Genomic DNA, 17,891 nt, shown 5'->3' on the forward strand with positions numbered 1-17,891 from the left:
ACAAATGAACAAAATGTGCTCTATTATAGCCAGCTTCATTATTAAAGTTCATCTTAAATGTTATGGCATTAGTAATAATAATCTGATGTTATAATAAGCTGCAATTTAAGACCTGTTTGGTTGCAAATCAAGAACTTTTGCAAGTACACCAACATTTTGTATTATAGCTTTCTTATATAGGTGTTAACTTAAGTAAGATCTGAATGCAAGGCTATTTGTAACATGTTTTTAAAAAAAATGTTTAAGTTGGCTAAATAAAGATCTTTAAAGCCTACTTCTTCCACTGGTATTTTTACAACTGCCTACATCTGTATCTCTTTGTCTTTATTTTTAAAGATGGTTAAATACCCCAAAAAGAACAAGACTACAGGAGGATATATACTTCCCATAAAACAAAGAGATATAACTACTATAATACTGTAAAAACAACTTTGGACTCTGAGGAAGTAGGAGGCTAGGTTACATTGTTTCCTCCTAGTGTGCTTGGAAGTTCCCTACGTTTTGCCCACAAACCTTCTTATGGCTTTAGAGTGCAAACAAGAACTCAGTGCGCAGCTGCCCACCCAACATGGTTTGATGCTTGGATAGTGGATTCATCAGCATCCGGCAAAAACTAAAGTAGAGGACCGGGAATACTTTCCCTATCGCCTGCAAGGGTCCGGCGTGTTTTGCTTTGTTTCCCGGTGTGTGCCCATGTGAGTATGCAGCTTACCTGAGAGAGGAAACTCAGAGTGCCGCTGTTGTTTAGCCAGCTGTTTTGGTCAGCGAGGTTAGCAGCCAGTGGCTAGCCAGCGCCAGTCAGCTAACATGAACTTAAGCTAGCTAGCCTGGCGACTCTCATTGTTATTTGTTGGTGGTAACATAAAGCTAGTTTCAGAGTTTGTAAGCACCCCGTGAGGTTGAGACAGTGTGTCTGAATGTTTCGGCTTGCATAGTGAGCCCTTGGTATTAACGGTTCACGCTAGCTTGGCTGATAGGGTTTCCTGTGATTTTACATAACGTTAAGGCCGAAGCTATAATGATAACGTCATCTTAATTGACACGAGCACAGGTTAGCCTAAAACGTCACAAACTCTTAAAGGACACTTAAAATGTAATGCAGATCAGAGCGTGTGGTAACTGTTGATGCGATAACTACAATGAATAAAAAGTGTAACATTTTGTTTATTTTAATTCACACATTTAAGTTTGCAAACATTAAACCGTCATTTTATGGAAAACTACAAAGAAGTATTCTGCTTTCCAGTCGAATATGTGTCGAAACTACAGTTGTGCAAAGCATCCCTGTGCTGTGCCCTCGCGCTGTGTCTGGTTGTATTGTTGCAAAACATGTTAGCTGACTGAAAGTAGGGATGTTTCTGAAAAGGGGTTTCTCAACTCCTTTATTTGAACACCTGCTCGTATTCACAGGGAAGTGAGGTCCAGTTTAAGTCTGTATAGCTTCTGTGTAAATGCAATTCTCTGTCTACTCAGATAATCTAATACCTTACCTTCTGAATCTTTACCATTTCAATAATTCCTTACTGTTTCTAATTAATTTCTCTTAATGTCCCTCTGTAAAAAGCTTCCTTGGCTTTTTGTTCTCCTCTTTTGTCTATTACATTAAATCTAAGCTAAATGAATCAGTTTCTTTCACTAATTTAACTTTGTCTTGTTTTCATTCAAAATGTTTTGGTTTGGTTTGTCTTAGTCCCATGCACAAATCTGGTCTTTAAATGTATGTTCTTTATCCCAAAGTACCTGTAGATACTGTATACAATTTAACATATTCCAAGACTTCTAGAGCAGAACTTTGATTTGTGACATAAACAGCGAACAGTTGATCTATATCCAGTAGAAACAAACCCTTTAAACAGACAGGTTAGCTTCAGAAAGGAGGAGGTATGACTTGGTTCTGTAAAAGTAAAAAGAGGTTTTGTACATTGTACATGGACTGGCTACTAAGCTCTGCATCATTGGTTTGTTGTGAGTGTTTCTCTCACAAGCATTAGCAAACTAATCCTCTTCTCATAGCTTGTGAACATCATATGAACATGACCAGCAGCTCTTTGGCCGCATAACAAGAGTGGAAAAATAGTCAGAGGGCTGGGTCTGTGGGTTGGATTGAGGGTAAATATGTGAAAAAAGTCTGGGTAAAGAAAGTTTAGAACAGAGGGATCTGCAATAGCATTTATCACAGTCCATGCATGTAACAAAGAATTACATGAACAGTGTTTTTCTACTTAATTTTATGGTATAAATATTGGGGTCATCAGCATAATAGCAATAGTATTCAAAAAGGATTACATGAGTTAATCATTACAGGTAAACTATTAAATGATGACCCATAATGTGTTTTTCAATTGATTTAGTATCACAAAACATAATATCACCGTACTTTTCCGTTTCAGGATTTTCTTACCCTACCTTTTGAGAATCAGAAACAGGTTTATTGCCATTAGGTTAAAACAGAGTTTGCCGTGGTGTATGTTGAAATGCTTTAAATGTACTAGTCAAAGAGTTGTCTTTCTGATTCTTTCATTGGAAATGTAATAATAAGACAAATCGCTTTGAAAACAATTTGTTCCGTATGCTGAATTTAAGGGATTTTTCTGGATGTTTTTTTAAACGTTTTACTTAAAATGTAATTCATGTTTTATGTTTTACCCTATACCCTATATTATATAATACACTATTTTTTACAAGAATAAGAATACAAGCCCTCTTAAAAACACCTGTGATGAATGTGAGTTTGTGTTGATCTACAGTTTTGTGCGAGAGTTCAGTGCTCAATGTCTTTCACTGATCTGTTTGTGCTTTTCTCTTATCAGAGTTTCCTGGAGGCTGCCAAGTGAGGTCAGAGCGTTGCTGTCGGACACAAGGAAACACAAACACAGAGAAATCCGAAGACTCTACGGTAAGTTTCTGGAACATCTTTCAAACCCACACCCCTGTCTAATGCAGCACACTCACACAATTACACATCAATGATGGTGTATTCATTGAAAAGTTTGAATGAGCAAAATGTTTATGCATTTGTCAGGCTATTTTCAAGCAAATTAAAGCCATGTTCTTATCACTACCCTAAGAACACTGATCATTTTCAGTGTTGAAGAATGATTTGTCATCACATGCATTTGCCCTGCGGCTACGCTTTCCTCTCGTGATCCTCTTGAAGTTGCATGCATCGCTCAGAAAAGGCCACTAGGTGGCAGCCTTAGGTTTGCTTTTCCCCAACATCAGCCAAGTAGTTCACACTGAACAGGAAGTTCCTGCAGGACGTCCTGTGGATATTTTATGCTCGATGTATAGTAAGAGTGTTGACTTATAATTGGCTTCATTGACTAACCACAATAATAAAATGTAAAACTAAAATCTGCATTGGACAGCCTTTTCATGTCTATCATTTGATTTCTAAATTTCTAATATTACATGAAGCCGATATAAGCTGTCTAGATGACAGAATACAGGCATTAATGTTCCAATTCAAATGTAATACTAATAGTTTTGAGTCCTTTTCACACTTTATCTAGAGTAAAGAAAGATAGCTGGGACGATGAGGCACCATTGTACCATAATCATCTATCATTATTATAATGGTAATATTTGCTCTTAAGGAGGGCTAGTAAAAGGTCTGCTGTTGCCTCTGAAAAAGCGCAAAAGTCATCACAGTTTTTATGAATTTTGTGCTACCAGATGATATTTTGTGGTGTTAATATCCCATTGAAGGAACTTGTTTGGTCTTTCACCATCATGGAAGATTTAAAACACATCTGTATATATATCAGTGGCTTATTTAATAAACGTCTTCTAAACCATAGACATGCCTATGGTAACACTTTGTCCTTTCTCAAGGACACTTGGACATGTTGACTGCATTTTACTGGGGATCAAACCGCTGACCCTCTAATTGGTAGACACCCCTTTACCTTCTGAAACACAGTGTAATATTTATCCCCTTGCTGTTTCAAGAAAATACTTCCATTTTCTCTGCACTACGGATTTTTTTACTGTAATCTATGCCTTTTTAAAAAGAATACCGCATAATGAACTGGAACCGTGTCACCGATGTATTTAAAAGGAACCTGTAGAACAGAGCCAAGTCCAACCTACTGTATAGATACATCTGTTCCACTCCTAAATCTGCCAGTGAACAAAATCATTTAGTTGAAACCCTTTTTTTTCACTTTCCTTCCTCCCTGTCAACCCCCCTCACTGTCTCTGCCTGCTTGTTATATCTTAACTCGAACCCCCCCGCCCCACGCCTTTCCGAAATGTCTCTGAATCCCTCCGCCCGGCCTCCTGGCCCTTATGAACAACTGGCCCAGACAGCTGGCTTTAACAGCTGCTTGCCATCTCATTTTTTGGCCTATCTCCATCTGGGCAGCTTTTTTTCATATAGCTTTTTTTTTGTAATCCAGCCTTGCTGTTTCTAAATCAGTCTTTGTGCCATTCCTTAAAAAGTGATTCTGAGATCAATGGAAAGAAGTCCCACACGTTAGCATGTAGAATGTTTATTTTTTTTCTTCTCTCTTTTTTATTATGCTTTTTTGTCATATATGTACTTCAGGTATCCTGGGTTGGATAGGTAACACACCTAACTAAATAAAGTAGTGCAGTGATGGCGTATTTTTGTCGAAAAAACCGTTAGCAAGGTGTCCCTGAACAAAAAGCAATGGGATTTTTTGCTGTTGGATCTTTGAATATTGCATAAAAATAAACTCTGTGGCTAACATGTTTTTGACACTTACAGATTTTGTTTAACAGGATCATCCCCACATTTTAACAAAGATTTTTGAAACATAAATGCAATATCCAGGAGTAAATAGCTAACATTAGGCTATAAACGAACAACATCGCGGTCACATGGCTTTGCACCGCTAAGCTAAAGGCTGCTAGGGTTCATTGTGATGACGTTTAGCAGTCTTATTTAGTCACTTGTTGATTTTATGACACATAAAAGCTTGGACATTCACCAGGGGGGTGTTAACTCCGAGGGGAACCAGAAGTGGTAAAATGCTGACTCATTTCTGGGGATTAGGACTCATTCCTGCATTGCTCTTTACTTAAAGTGCAATAAAAGTCCCTATAAATTATACAAGCTTTCATAAACCCCTTTTTTTAAATGCCATTGATGTTGGAAGTATTGATGATGACTCCACTGGCTCTTGAAGCCTTGATCTCACAGCTAGCGCCAGAATCCTCTTTGGAAAAAGATGCCCTTTTTGTTGTTTTGTTTGTTTGGGTGCTGCCAGTAATTGTTAAAAAAAATATTTATTTTACCCATCAGCATCTGTTATCAGTGTTTCTTTGTTCCCCTTTGTTCTACTTACCATCATTGCCTTCTGCTGACGACACCAGTTTATCCTCCGAATGAATCCCATGTGTCATCTGCGCTCTAATGGCCTTGTCCAAATCCTCTTGGGTCCATCTGCCGATAATATGGCGCAATCTTTCCCCGTTGTAACCGCTGGCGTTTGGTTAAGGGAAATATTCCGTGAGCAATGGCAGTAAAGGAAAGTGAGGTAATGCACGGACCGTCTGAGAAGTTGTTGGAGTTGGAAAAAGAGTTAATAACTGGTGGACGTGTCTGAAAAGCTTAACCTGCTTGCACCTGCTTTTTTATTTAGAACATCAGAGCCTCATGGGTGCAAAATGCTCTGTAACTGCTGTAACTCTACAATGATAAGTCATATTTGACTATGATATAAAGACAGAGAGATATTGTTAAACACATTATGTTCAATCTAAAATAATCTGATTGTCAGAGGTTAGCTCTACGGTAACATTCACTTTAAATGGCCTCAAACTGAAAAACCCTGAGTGACCCTTTGTTCTGCTGCTCATGTGCGGTTGTTGGTATTGTAATTTATCCAGGCTTGCTTTCTCTCCTCGGTGGTGGCAAAGGGGTTAATCGGGCCGGGACTTGGTAGCCAAACGGAGCCATGACTGCACACTTGCTGTCTATAATTCAAACTCGGTTCTTTGATGTCGCGCTGAAGGATGGAGACACTGGTGGATCTTGTGAAACCCCGTGGCCCCAGCATGCTTAATCTCTGTCTGTCTTTGTAGAGACTTCAAACTGCTACAAAGTATGGATTTGTGTCTTTTGGTGCTGACAGGCCCGGCTGAGCCCGATCCGAGACTGGAGATTTTCCAATAGATAGAGATGTTCCCCCCCAGCTCCGAGGGGACAAAGACTTTCACTATGGGGCCTGTCAGAGACATGGATTTAGATCAGACGGAGATAAATATTGAGCTTTCAGTGGGGATGAAATCCGACCTGGGACTCGAATTTCAACGTTTTTGTCTTTTCATGGGAGAAAAGTCTGGGAAGTTTTTCAGAAGATCTTTAGGAAGTAGGTTATCAACCCATTTGGTGTCTAAGTCCATATTTAAACTGGCAAAAAACTTAATTTTTACATATTTAAATATCTGATTCTGTCTAGGTTGGGATTTTAAGTCAAATGTCCTCTCTTTTAGCTCCGCTTTTGGGCTCGTCTCTAGCATCTCTTAAAGGTAATATATAATAAAGTCCTATTTTCAATAAATGCCCTGTTAACCTGTTTTTTTTTTTTTAACCTTTTGAGATAACATGAAGAACTTGTTAGCAAACAGTTGTGTGTTTCAAAAATGATTCTTGTCAGGTTTTTAGTCTAAGTGAAATACTCTCCCTTTAAGCTCTGTTTTTGGTCTCCTCCATCGCCTAAGGCTGTATACAGTATATACAGCTCCGGAAAAAATTATGAGACCACTCCACATTTTTCTTCAATCTGTATCTCTACATGTATGGTAGTCGTTCCAGTTTGTTGAATTCCAACAGAGAAAAATGTTGTTTATAGAATACAATTATTAAACTCAAAGACATACCTATAAATAGTGAAACTGGAGAAAATGATAACGCTGCAGTGGTCTCTTAATTTTTTCTTTAGATGCTAAATGCTACACGTTGTTTTCCAGCTAGTCTCTCTGACTTTGTCGGTGGTCTGTTTTTTTGTTTTTTTGCTGCTGTTCATTTTCTCTACAAACTGCTGCGGTTTACTAAACAATCTCACCACAATGTCTGTTTAGTAGCTGTTCTGGAGCTTTGTATTGGATCTGGAATCCTTTTAGTCTCAACCTCATCAACGATTAAATTACAGAAGGACTTTGTACCAAGAAACTTTATTTATTTCTCTTTTATAATGCCAAACAAACAAAACTTTATTTTATTTATCTTTATTCATGCTGAACTCAGACTTAGTCATTGACTTTGGACTGCATTCAAATAGTCTTGGATGCCAATAAACATAAATTCATCCTGTAAATGACCAATAAACTGATTTGATTTAATATATAAACAACAATAAGATGTCAATACTCACAATGTTATGGTATTGCAATTTAAATCCAGGACAGCGTGTCCTGTTTTGAATTAAATGTTCCACTTCTTAAATGAAGGATAAACAAGCAGCTGGAGTTGCCAGAAACCATAAATAAAATAGGAAGGGAAAAGCAAGTGCTGTTGCAAGGCGCATCTTCTAAATAGCTTTACCTTGTTTGCCCTCTGATGTTATGGCTCTGCAAACTCATAAAGTACAGTTAAAAAAGATTGACTAAAAACACGATAATAATAAAAGCGTAGAGTATAAGTACGCTTAGATAGATTTGCAGGAATTGTGGTCCACATGCTCATGTCCCCAACATTCGTTTTCACAACTCATTTACGCATAAACCACATGTTTGGTTTACGACTAAATACAAAAACTAATCACATTGCCATCAGCCTCATCTGTACCTTATGTTTAGCGCCAATATGCTAACGTTAGCAAGTAAACGGGAAACAAGGTAACCGTGATAAGCTTAGTTTCAAACCACATACTGCAAATGTCCTAAAAAAGTATTAGTATACTTATTATACAAGTATAGTAGAAACAAAGTAACTGTTACATGCAGCAGGCAACAATTGAAACATACTTTTGCCAAAATGTTGCACCTTGAACTCAAGCCCAATGCAGAATGCGTAACTCTAACCCAACATGGATGCAGTACGACATACTGGTGTTTTTTGGCATCCTGCATTGGATATACTACATATTGGGACATGCTTCTTTCTGGTGCACTTAATACTATGCAAGGTATTGGGACCCATCGCCAATGCTAACATGCTGATTGTGATCATGTTAGCTTTCTGACTTTAGCATCCAGCAAAAAGCAGTCTCAAAGAGCTTGGGTAAACTCTTGTCTTGTCTCATTCGGATCATGCTTCTTCCGATCCCTCCAGATATTTTTTTGTAAATCTGTAATGATGCCACCCAGGTATGAATAGGTATACAATCAAATACTTAATGCTCAAGTCAGATCCTTCTAATCACGCCATGATTACACCCCCTTTCTTTGATTGTAGACTTGAGTCTGGGGTGTGTCTCTGGCATGTGTATGATCCCAGCAGCCAAGCCCGAGCCTCAGCAGACAGAGGCATGGACCCTATCATGGCATGCCATCCATCACATAAAGTCCTATCTCGGCGTCTTTACGGACCTCGTAATTGAAAGCAGGCCGCCTGATAGGCCCTTTTTTCCTTTAGCTTCCCCGGGTTTAAGATTAAAGTCATTGATAGCGCCTGGTGCTCCTCAAAAAAGCACATGTGAAATATTACAGGCTCTGGCCAATACACTCTATGCTTTCAGCTATTTGACCTGGGGAGGGCCTGGTGTGGGAAGAAGGGCTCTGAGGAGCAGCCCCTGCCTGTCTTTTGCATCATGCTGGCCCTACCACATCACCGCCTGCCCCACAGCTGTCACTGTTTGTATATTTGATATACTGACTGATGCCGAAAAGGAACAGGTGTTGCATATTAGTGCCCCCCCCCCCCCCCGAAGTAGACGATGGTCAATAGAGTTGTCAAAGTGTATCATGGTAATATATGGCGATGTGACTTTTAAACTAAGCTTTGCTACAAAGCTTTACCTTCACAGTTGTCCTGAGGAAAAGGAAGAGGCACAGAAAGGGAAAATGAATTAATGTGGTTCAGGTGGACTGACCCCAAAGACAGATCAGGAGCATGGGAATGTCTTTGAACATCGAACCCTTTCCGTTCCTGCTCAGTGACTTCTGTTGGTCTGTATTCAGTTTGTAGGAATATCAACCACAGATGGAAACTTCCATATTTGCTTTTGACATTTATGTCCAATTTTTTTGTCAGAAATGATTTTATTCCACAACTTTCTGATCCCTGCAATCAAAGGGAATGTCTCTCTTCTACATTGAAAGGCGCAACAGTTTTATTCAAGATTTTCAAACTGCACATAAATCTCAAGCGTCCAGACCGCAGGATAATCTTACGAACTTCTTGACTTATTGAGTCGCTTGTGCTTTCCTAACCTACTGCCAGTAGCTTAACCAAACATATATTTTGTCATGGGTTATCAATCACAAATCAGCCTGTATGTTCTGGTTAATATTTAAGGCCTTGACTTTCTGGGTGGACACATTTTTAATCCGTTGCAACGCCTCAGCCTGCAGAACAGCGCTTGGCTTCCCTCACCTCATCAGTCTTGGTTTTGTGTGGGTAAGACAGAGAGCCAGGGTGTAAGTGAGCGGGTTGCTTCACTGAATCTTTCCTCGGTTGTTTAGCTCTTCAGACAAATCCTCGCAGACAGGGCCCTAGTTCCCCCCCCCCACAGAGAAGAGCCTCATTAGGATTTGTTGCACAAACTGGAGAATTTTGACTGGCTTAGGGAGCAACAAGGCCTTCCCTCGTAGAGACACATGTTCCTCGCTGCGGTCTGACCCTGGAGCTGTGGGCCGTGTCGAATCATATTTGGCTCATATGGCTCCCGGTCAGGGGCTCAGTTACCCCTGGATCAACCTCACTGAGGCTTGTATGCAAAACCTTAAGGCTTTAATAAATGGACAGCCTGTTGAGGCAACATAGAGGGCTGATGTTGCCATCACGAGGTATGGCGCTTAGTGAATATCTCAGCGTGTACAGTTACTCTTAGTGATCATTTAGTAACCAAGGCTCAGAGAACATCTGCACAATGCACAGTTTGTAAAGCAGGAAGTACAACACACTGTGCACCTGGGATGGAAAATACAGGGAGGAATTAGGAATAACCTTTTATCATATATCATCATTGGGAACTTCTAGGAGGCCTATCACTTTGTCCTTTGTCCTGTTTAAAAGGTGATTTCCATTATATATCATTTGGACTATTCAGGTTTAATGATGACAACTTTTTCTGTTCGTAATGGTGCATGACTTTACTTGGAATCACAAGGATCCAGACAATAGCAATATTTGAATTTAGATTTAACATTTTACTACATCAGATGCAACCAAACTGAAAAACAGTTTTAGTCTTGCTAATTTCTTCTTTTGAGTCTGCTAGTGGAGTCTTTGGCTGCTAGGAAATGCGGTCTTTTAACCAGAAGGTTGTGGGTTCGATCCCAGCCTGTGCAGTCAAACATGTCGATATATCCTTGGGCTAGATACTTAACCCCCGATTTGCTCCCGATGGCCACCGGTGTTAATGTCCCCATCTGGATGAATTGTAATGATGTTGGTGATTCTTTGATGTATTCTGGTGCCATAATCAGTCATAATTTAAATATATCCAATACTTTGGTTTATGACCAAATACCTGCAAAATGAGGGACATTCCCATTAGCCTTGAATGATATTTGTTTTGAATACAGGCTAACAAAATGCTAACATAACTGAATACTTTACAAATGCTCTTGACTGTAAAGGAGATGGCATCCAGTTGTACTTGACTCGATGAATATGCAACAATAACTGTTTATTAAGCTGCAAATATTGGTGCTTAAGAGCTTATTTGCTATTTGATAATAAAGGGTAAGGAAACACAGTTGCATTGCACCTTGGTAAGGGTAGTTTGCAAGGTCACGTCCTGATATCTCATTGTAGACAAAGGGAACCTATCCAATCACTAAGACAAGGCACCCAATCTACTTTATGGAACCCTCTCAGCTTGCTGTAATATCATTGTCATTCATGTTTGGCATTGGCAGTCTTGGATCTGATTAGAAGAGGCATCTGTTAACAGATTGGCTGACTGTAGTTCTTCTTGGACAATGTCACCTTCACCTTGATACCAAATAGTCAAAAACAAAAGCTTGACAAAGAGGTTAACAAGGGGAACAAAATCATGGAGAAAAAAACCATCTGTTTTTGTGCATTAGATAAAAGAGTGTTGTGCATAATGAGTACTGAGAAATGCTGAGAGGAAATAGTAGAGGTGCTCTGAAGTCTTTCTTTCAGCCCATTAGTGTTGAATGGTTGCAGGGGCTCGCCCCCATAGGACCTGGTGTGAGCCAATGTTGAGTAATGCTGGACATGTGGAATATGTAACTCGCCACAGTGTCATGGGCTCTTAACACCTACCCTCTGATTTCCAGCAGACTTTGCTTCAGTGATTGGGTTGAACCTTTCCCATCCAAAAATCAAATATTTGGATGGATTTAATACGGTTTTACATCGGGAAGGTAGACAAAACATGCAAATCAATAAATTCGAGAGCTTTGTTCTTGTCCAGCTGGCTTGGCACAGTTAGGAAGACGCCAAGAGGCACAAAAAAGGGAAAACGGAAAAGAAAATAAGTTGACAGATTCTACTCTTGCTTCTCTGAAATCTGAGGTAAAGACATGTTTTACTTGTTTTTTGAAAATTGAGTTGATCGAGGCGTATAAGGTTTGATTCATGTTTTTTAGTCAGAATATAATGGACAAAAATGGGTCTGGACCAACAAGAGGTAGATGATACAACTTACTGTATTGACAACCAACCAGCCAATGACTGTGTCTGGTTAGTTTGCTTGCGCTAATTAAAAATGGTTGCCAATACTTGGGAATTCTTGGAATAACTTTTGAAAATACCCTTGAAGAGATCCTGTGCACTCAACTGTTGGTAAGGCCACATAACTTTTCTCTTCTTTGGATTAAATAGTACCTTATGCAAGTGAGAGTAGTTTCCTTTTTCGTAATAATGTTCTGACAGTAGAAAGATATGGGTACAAGAAACTTTTATTTATTTATAGTTATCTCCAGGGTGCGATTTGACAAAAAAACAGAGGGGGGGATGTTTTTTTAAATTTATTCATAGACAAGAACATTGGACTTTTAACTTGCATAACTAGGGAGAAAAAAACGCAAAAAGTAGACAGGCCCTTTTTTCGGGTCCGTGGATTAGTCCCCATCACAACATGGCAAAACTTTTAATAACCCATACATGGATTTCTATTCAACGTCACAAAAACATGCGTACGCACTAACAGGCAGAAAGCACCATAGAACAGCATCAATGCTCTCCATGAAAAGACCCTCCAATTAACTTAAATCAAACACTCAAAATAATTCACTAAATAGCACAACGTGCTGTCAACACTCAGGGACAGGTCTGGAAAACTAGACAAAGTAAACAGTCGGCTCTGGTGACAAATTTGTGGTGGCTTTTTCGTTTTTCCTATCGGGGCATTGTCTGCAGCATTTCGGCCCTCTTCTATCCACAATTCTGCAAATGGGTCCTGTAAAGTAAGATGATATGCTGCTCTGAACGCGTTTCATGTTTGGTTCAGCGCTGTTTTTCCTGCGAAGTTCCCGCACAAAAATGTTCGATGACGTTCAGAAATATGCACCGTCTGCCAGAAGGCTGCTGAATAGCCTACTCTGATGTAAAGACACTGAAGATCGTTAGATTTCAAGAGTTTAAGTAGGCTAGCAGTTAAGTTGCATTCATCGCTATCAAGGGGGGGAAATCCTTGTCCCCACCGGAGATAAAAATAATTTAGCAGAGGTAGGGATAGGAAAACCAGAGGGGGGGAAATCCTCACCATCCCCCCCCACAAATCGCACCCTGGTTATCTCACTTTAGCAACAAATATCCCTGGAAAACTCACAGAAAATTCCAGCGGAGCATTTATATCCCGGAATGCTATTTGTTGACTCCACCAACTATCCATATATTGACTATCATTTTCTCCAATCATATAGTTATTAGAATTTCTAAATTACATTGCGTACAAAAAGTGTTAAAGGAAAAAAACCTTGGCACCCATTAGATTCGTAAAACAATAATAATTCTGCTTTGGTAAAATAAATACAGTGGGGCAAAAAAGGATTTAGTCAGCCACCAATTGTGCAAGTTCTCCCATTTAAAAAGATGAGAGAGGCCTGTAATTTTTATCATAGGTACACTTCAACTATGAGAGACAGAATGAGAAAAAAAAATATCCAGAAAATCACATTGTAGGATTTTTAAAGAATTAATTGGTAAATTCCTCGGTAAAATAAGTATTTGGTCAATAACAAACAAGCAAGATGTCTGGCTCTCACAGACCTGTAACTTCTTCTTTAAGAGGCTCCTCTGTCCTCCACTCGTTACCTGTATTAATGGCACCTTTTTGAACTCGTTATCAGTATAAAAGACACCTGTCCACAACCTCAAACAGTCATACTCCAAACTCCACTATGGCCAAGACCAAAGCGCTGTCAAAGGAGACCAGAGACTAAATTGTAGACCTGCACCAGGCTGGGAAAACTGAATCTGCAATAGGTAAGCAGCTTGGTGTGAAGAAATCAACTGTGGGAGCAATTATTAGAAAATGGAAGACATACAAGACCATTGCTAATCTCCCTCCATCTGGGGCTCCACGCAAGATCTCACCCCGTGGGGTCAAAATGATCACAAGTACAGTGAGCAAAAATCCCAGAACCACACGGGGGGACCTAGTGAATGACCTGCAGAGAGCTGGGACCAAAGTAACAGAGGCTACCATCAGTAACACACTACGCCGCCAGGGACTTCAATCCTGCAGTTCCAGACGTGTCCCCCTGCTTAAGCCAGTACATGTCCAGGCCCGTCTGAAGTTTGCTAGAGGGCATTTGGATGATCCAGAAGAGGATTGGGAGAATGTCATATGGTCAGATGAAACCAAAATAGAACTTTTTGGTAAAAACTCAACTCGTCGTGTTTGGAGGAGAAAGAATGCAGAGTTGCATCCAAAGAACACCATACCTACTGTGAAGCATGGGGGTGGAAACATCATGCTTTGGGGCTGTTTTTCTGCAAAGGGACCAGGACGACTGATCCGTGTAAAGGAAAGAATGAATGGGGCCATGTATCGTGAGATTTTGAGTGAAAACCTCCTTCCATCAGCAAGGGCACTGAAGATGAAGCGTGGCTGGGTCTTTCAGCATGACAATGATCCCAAACACACCGCCAGGGCAACGAAGGAGTGGCTTCGTAAGAAGCATTTCAAGGTCCTGGAGTGGCCTAGCCAGTCTCCAGATCTCAACCCCATAGAAAATCTTTGGAGGGAGTTGAAAGTCCGTGTTGCCCAGCGACAGCCCCAAAACATCACTGCTGTAGAGGAGATCTGCATGGAGGAATGGGCCAAAATACCAGCAACAGTGTGTGAAAACCTTGTGAAGACTTACAGAAAACGTTTGACCTCTGTCGTTGCCAACAAAGGGTATATAACAAAGTATTGAGATGAACTTTTGTTATTGACCAAATACTTATTTTACACAATCATTTGAAAATAAATTCTTTAAAAATCCTACAATGTGATTTCCTGGATTTTTTTTTCTCATTCTGTCTCTCATAGTTGAGGTATACCTATGATAAAAATTACAGGCCTCTCTCATCTTTTTAAATGGGAGAACTTGCACAATTGGTGGCTGACTAAATACTTTTTTGCCCCACTGTATCTGCCAGTTACTGCTGGAAATGCTTCACTAATATAGAAACTGACGGAGAAGCACTGGGATTATTTATTATTCACAAGCCGGCCCCTGACAGGATGTGTCCAGCTCCACAATCCTGAATATTTTAAGAGCGTTGCCCATACTAATGAGTTAGTTTCCATACACTTGTATTTGATTAAAAAGAAAAGGGAAATCATTCTGTTCATACAAAAAAAAGTCAACATATCACCTTGTAAAGAAGGCTTGGAAAAGTCATGAAAATGTCTCCGAACACAGCTGCGTCTCACACCGTGCACCATTAACTTTCCCTGAGCTGACCGAGAGGACAGGTCCAAATTCTTTACAACAAATCGCCCCATGTTGCCTAATCACTACTGACAGATCCCTAACTGTGCCAGTCTGAATGCTTTATATGCACTTTACCTCATGGCAGGTCACCAAGACATTACATCTCTGCAGGTGAAGGAAAGAAAAATTGTGTGTGATAATCTTTTTATTATCCTGTTACCACCCATATTGGTAATGCTGAAGGAAAGAAATGAAAATGTAAAATATCAGACAATCCCCTGCGCCTTTTTTAAATGTGTTCTGCCTGGAGGCAGTGTGACACAGTTGTTTGGAAGACTGCAAACTGATATTATGACATTTTCTTCAAGTGAAGGTCTGAAAAAGTCACATCCTGTCGAACCTTCTCTATGAAACTTGCGTTATTGCTCAATCTCCTCCCACAATGTGTGCAATATTTGACCGAATCCTTTGGTCTGAGTCTTTTAGTTGAGTTTTCATACACTGCAGAGACCCATAATACCTGAGAATGTGCCCTGCGACAGAGCTGAGAGGCAGCGTGTATGGAAAGCTGAGAGGCAGCGTGTATGGAAAGCTGGACCTTAATGATCACAGATGGAGAACTGGCTGATCCAAACCCCTACAGAGCTTTTTCCTCCTCTGGATTCCTTCACCGCTGCCAGATCATTGGTATATTCTAACAAACGGTTTGCCATGAAACTCTGCTTCCTACCTACTCATGCTACTTTTCCAGAAACTATGATTTTCTTTACCCTGATGCTAACTTGGGAACCCAACTCAAACCAGGCCCTTAGCAGCTGTAGCTCTTTTATTATGTTTGAATGTGAAACGCATAGACTCATGTTGTTATTTTTCACGACTCTATTGCTTCAGATAAGTACACTGCCAGTTGCATTGTCTCAAACTCACACGATCACGGCTTATTAGCTAGCTGGTGGCGATCGTTTCCAGCAACAAATCATTAACATTATAAATGTAATCGTGGTTTAGTGGTACGTTACTTAAATATATAAAAAATATCTGATATATTTTATTTGCGTAGTGCTTTGTTTATCGATGCAACCGCAGTCAAGGCTAATGGTCTAGCTTCCTTTGCATAGCCAAGATGGCGATCAACACCAAACCTTTTGTATCGTTGTGTTTATAATGGGAAATGTATATTGTATGTAGACATACATTTAGATGTTCATTCTGTTCATAATTTAGTTTTTGGGAGAAGGGGTGGGATTAAATCTTGTGTAAACTTCTTCCCAATCAGGTAGATCATTTGTTTTATATATAATTTGTAAGTCAATAATATTTTTTGTTTATGAATTTGATACTGCTTAAGTTTGCAGAGTATCATAATTCTCTTGTTTCATTTCATTATTGTTATTCCTTTTTGTGTTGTTGTTTTACACATTCAAAATCAATCAAATGAAATCTAAACATATCCTCACATTCGAATCTATCCATGTTTTCCCATACCCCTATGATAAAGAATATTTAATGTAGATTTGACGCAACATTAATATCTTATGTTGTAGTTTTAGTTTTATATATCAGTTGATATAGCCTAAAACGTTGTTCTGCCAATGTAATGATGTAGGAATACTCAAAAAACAGTAAAGCAGTTGTAGTTGAAGTAGTGCAGTACATGAAGTACTTTAACTTAATGTTAATTTGACTTTTCATGATTAAATAACATCATATTGGCTGGAGTTCAGCTCTGTAAGGTGTTCATAAATCAGGGAGATTAAATGATGTCTGGTATTGCATCTCAGAGGAGGCTCCTATGCCAACCTCATCATGGTCATTATGTTTCTGACCTATCAAATCATGAGAAATCTGACAGATCTAGTCCTTTCTATGACGCGGTTGTCCCCGTCTCACTCTCTTTCTCATCCTCCTCGGCTATGTTCTCCTTGAGGCGTCCAGGAGTCTGAAACCTTAATTCAATAAGAGATAAATTGGAAAAATGTGCAAGTGTAAGGCATATTTTAGACTCGTCGGCCAGAGGAACATTTAGAGAGTGCATTTGCTGCTCCCTTCTTCAACTTAACTGCTCTCATCCCTCTTTCATTTTCTCTCCGTGTGTGCTGTAAATCGCCGTTCCATCTGCTTTCTTACTGTAGAAGAGTTTAGAGACTGTTCATTAGACTGACACAAACCAGAGAGGGGGAGGGAAGGTGCTCTGAGGGAGGGGCGAAGGAGAGCAGTGTTGGCCTCGGTCCAAGCCACTGACCCCTGAGGGCCTGTTGTTGTTTGGGCCACAATAGAGTGGTGCAGTGATGACGTATTATTGAAGCCAAACCAGAAGTCGGGAACCCAAGGGCCCCTTTGACAAAAAGCAATAGGGTATTTTTATTGGATTTGAAAATATTGCAGAAATATTAGATCTTTGGCAAACATACATTTATGACACAGCAGGATAATGTTAATATAAACACCACTTTAATTATAGTTGAAGCGTAAATGTAATCACCAGAAGTAAAGCGCTAACGTTATGCTAAAAACAAACTACAAGTCCCATTAATTCATGTTCCCATCGCTAAGCTAAAGGTGGCTAAAGTTCGGCTTGATGACATTAAGTGGTCTCATTTAGTCCCTTGTTAGCAACCTCCATTATTTAGATATGTAAAGCTTCGGACATTCAACAGTAGGGTATTTACTCGTGTATTTTGTCATAGAACAAACCATGAAAATCTTGTAAGGCTGAATTAACCACAGACTTTATTTTGGGAATCTAGCCAAAAACGAACAAAAAAACACTGACTTCAGGATGAAGGACCCGAACATGAAACTCATTCTTAGGTTTCGGGACTCATTCCTGCACCACTTTTGAGTGGATAAGTACAGATTGATGGAGAAGAGCTGTGGCAGAGGGTCAGCCAAATCCATTCCTGTTGTTTTGAAGC

General features: G+C 39.7%; 1 protein-coding gene across 2 annotated transcripts in view; it reads left to right on the plus strand.

Annotated features, from left to right (window-relative positions):
- Positions 1–557: 557 nt before the first annotated feature.
- The window catches only part of disp1 (dispatched homolog 1 (Drosophila)), an 89,693-nt gene continuing 72,359 nt past the window's right edge, over positions 558–17,891 (plus strand). For both annotated transcript variants that reach the window (XM_063902859.1, XM_063902857.1), the window contains exons 1-2: positions 558–695; positions 2,811–2,896. The gene's annotated coding sequence lies outside the window, so the exon portion shown is untranslated. The remainder of the gene's footprint in view (positions 696–2,810; positions 2,897–17,891) is intronic.

The sequence above is a fragment of the Eleginops maclovinus genome, chromosome 15 (genome assembly GCF_036324505.1).
Source record: "Eleginops maclovinus isolate JMC-PN-2008 ecotype Puerto Natales chromosome 15, JC_Emac_rtc_rv5, whole genome shotgun sequence".
NCBI classification, from domain to species: domain Eukaryota; kingdom Metazoa; phylum Chordata; class Actinopteri; order Perciformes; family Eleginopidae; genus Eleginops; species Eleginops maclovinus.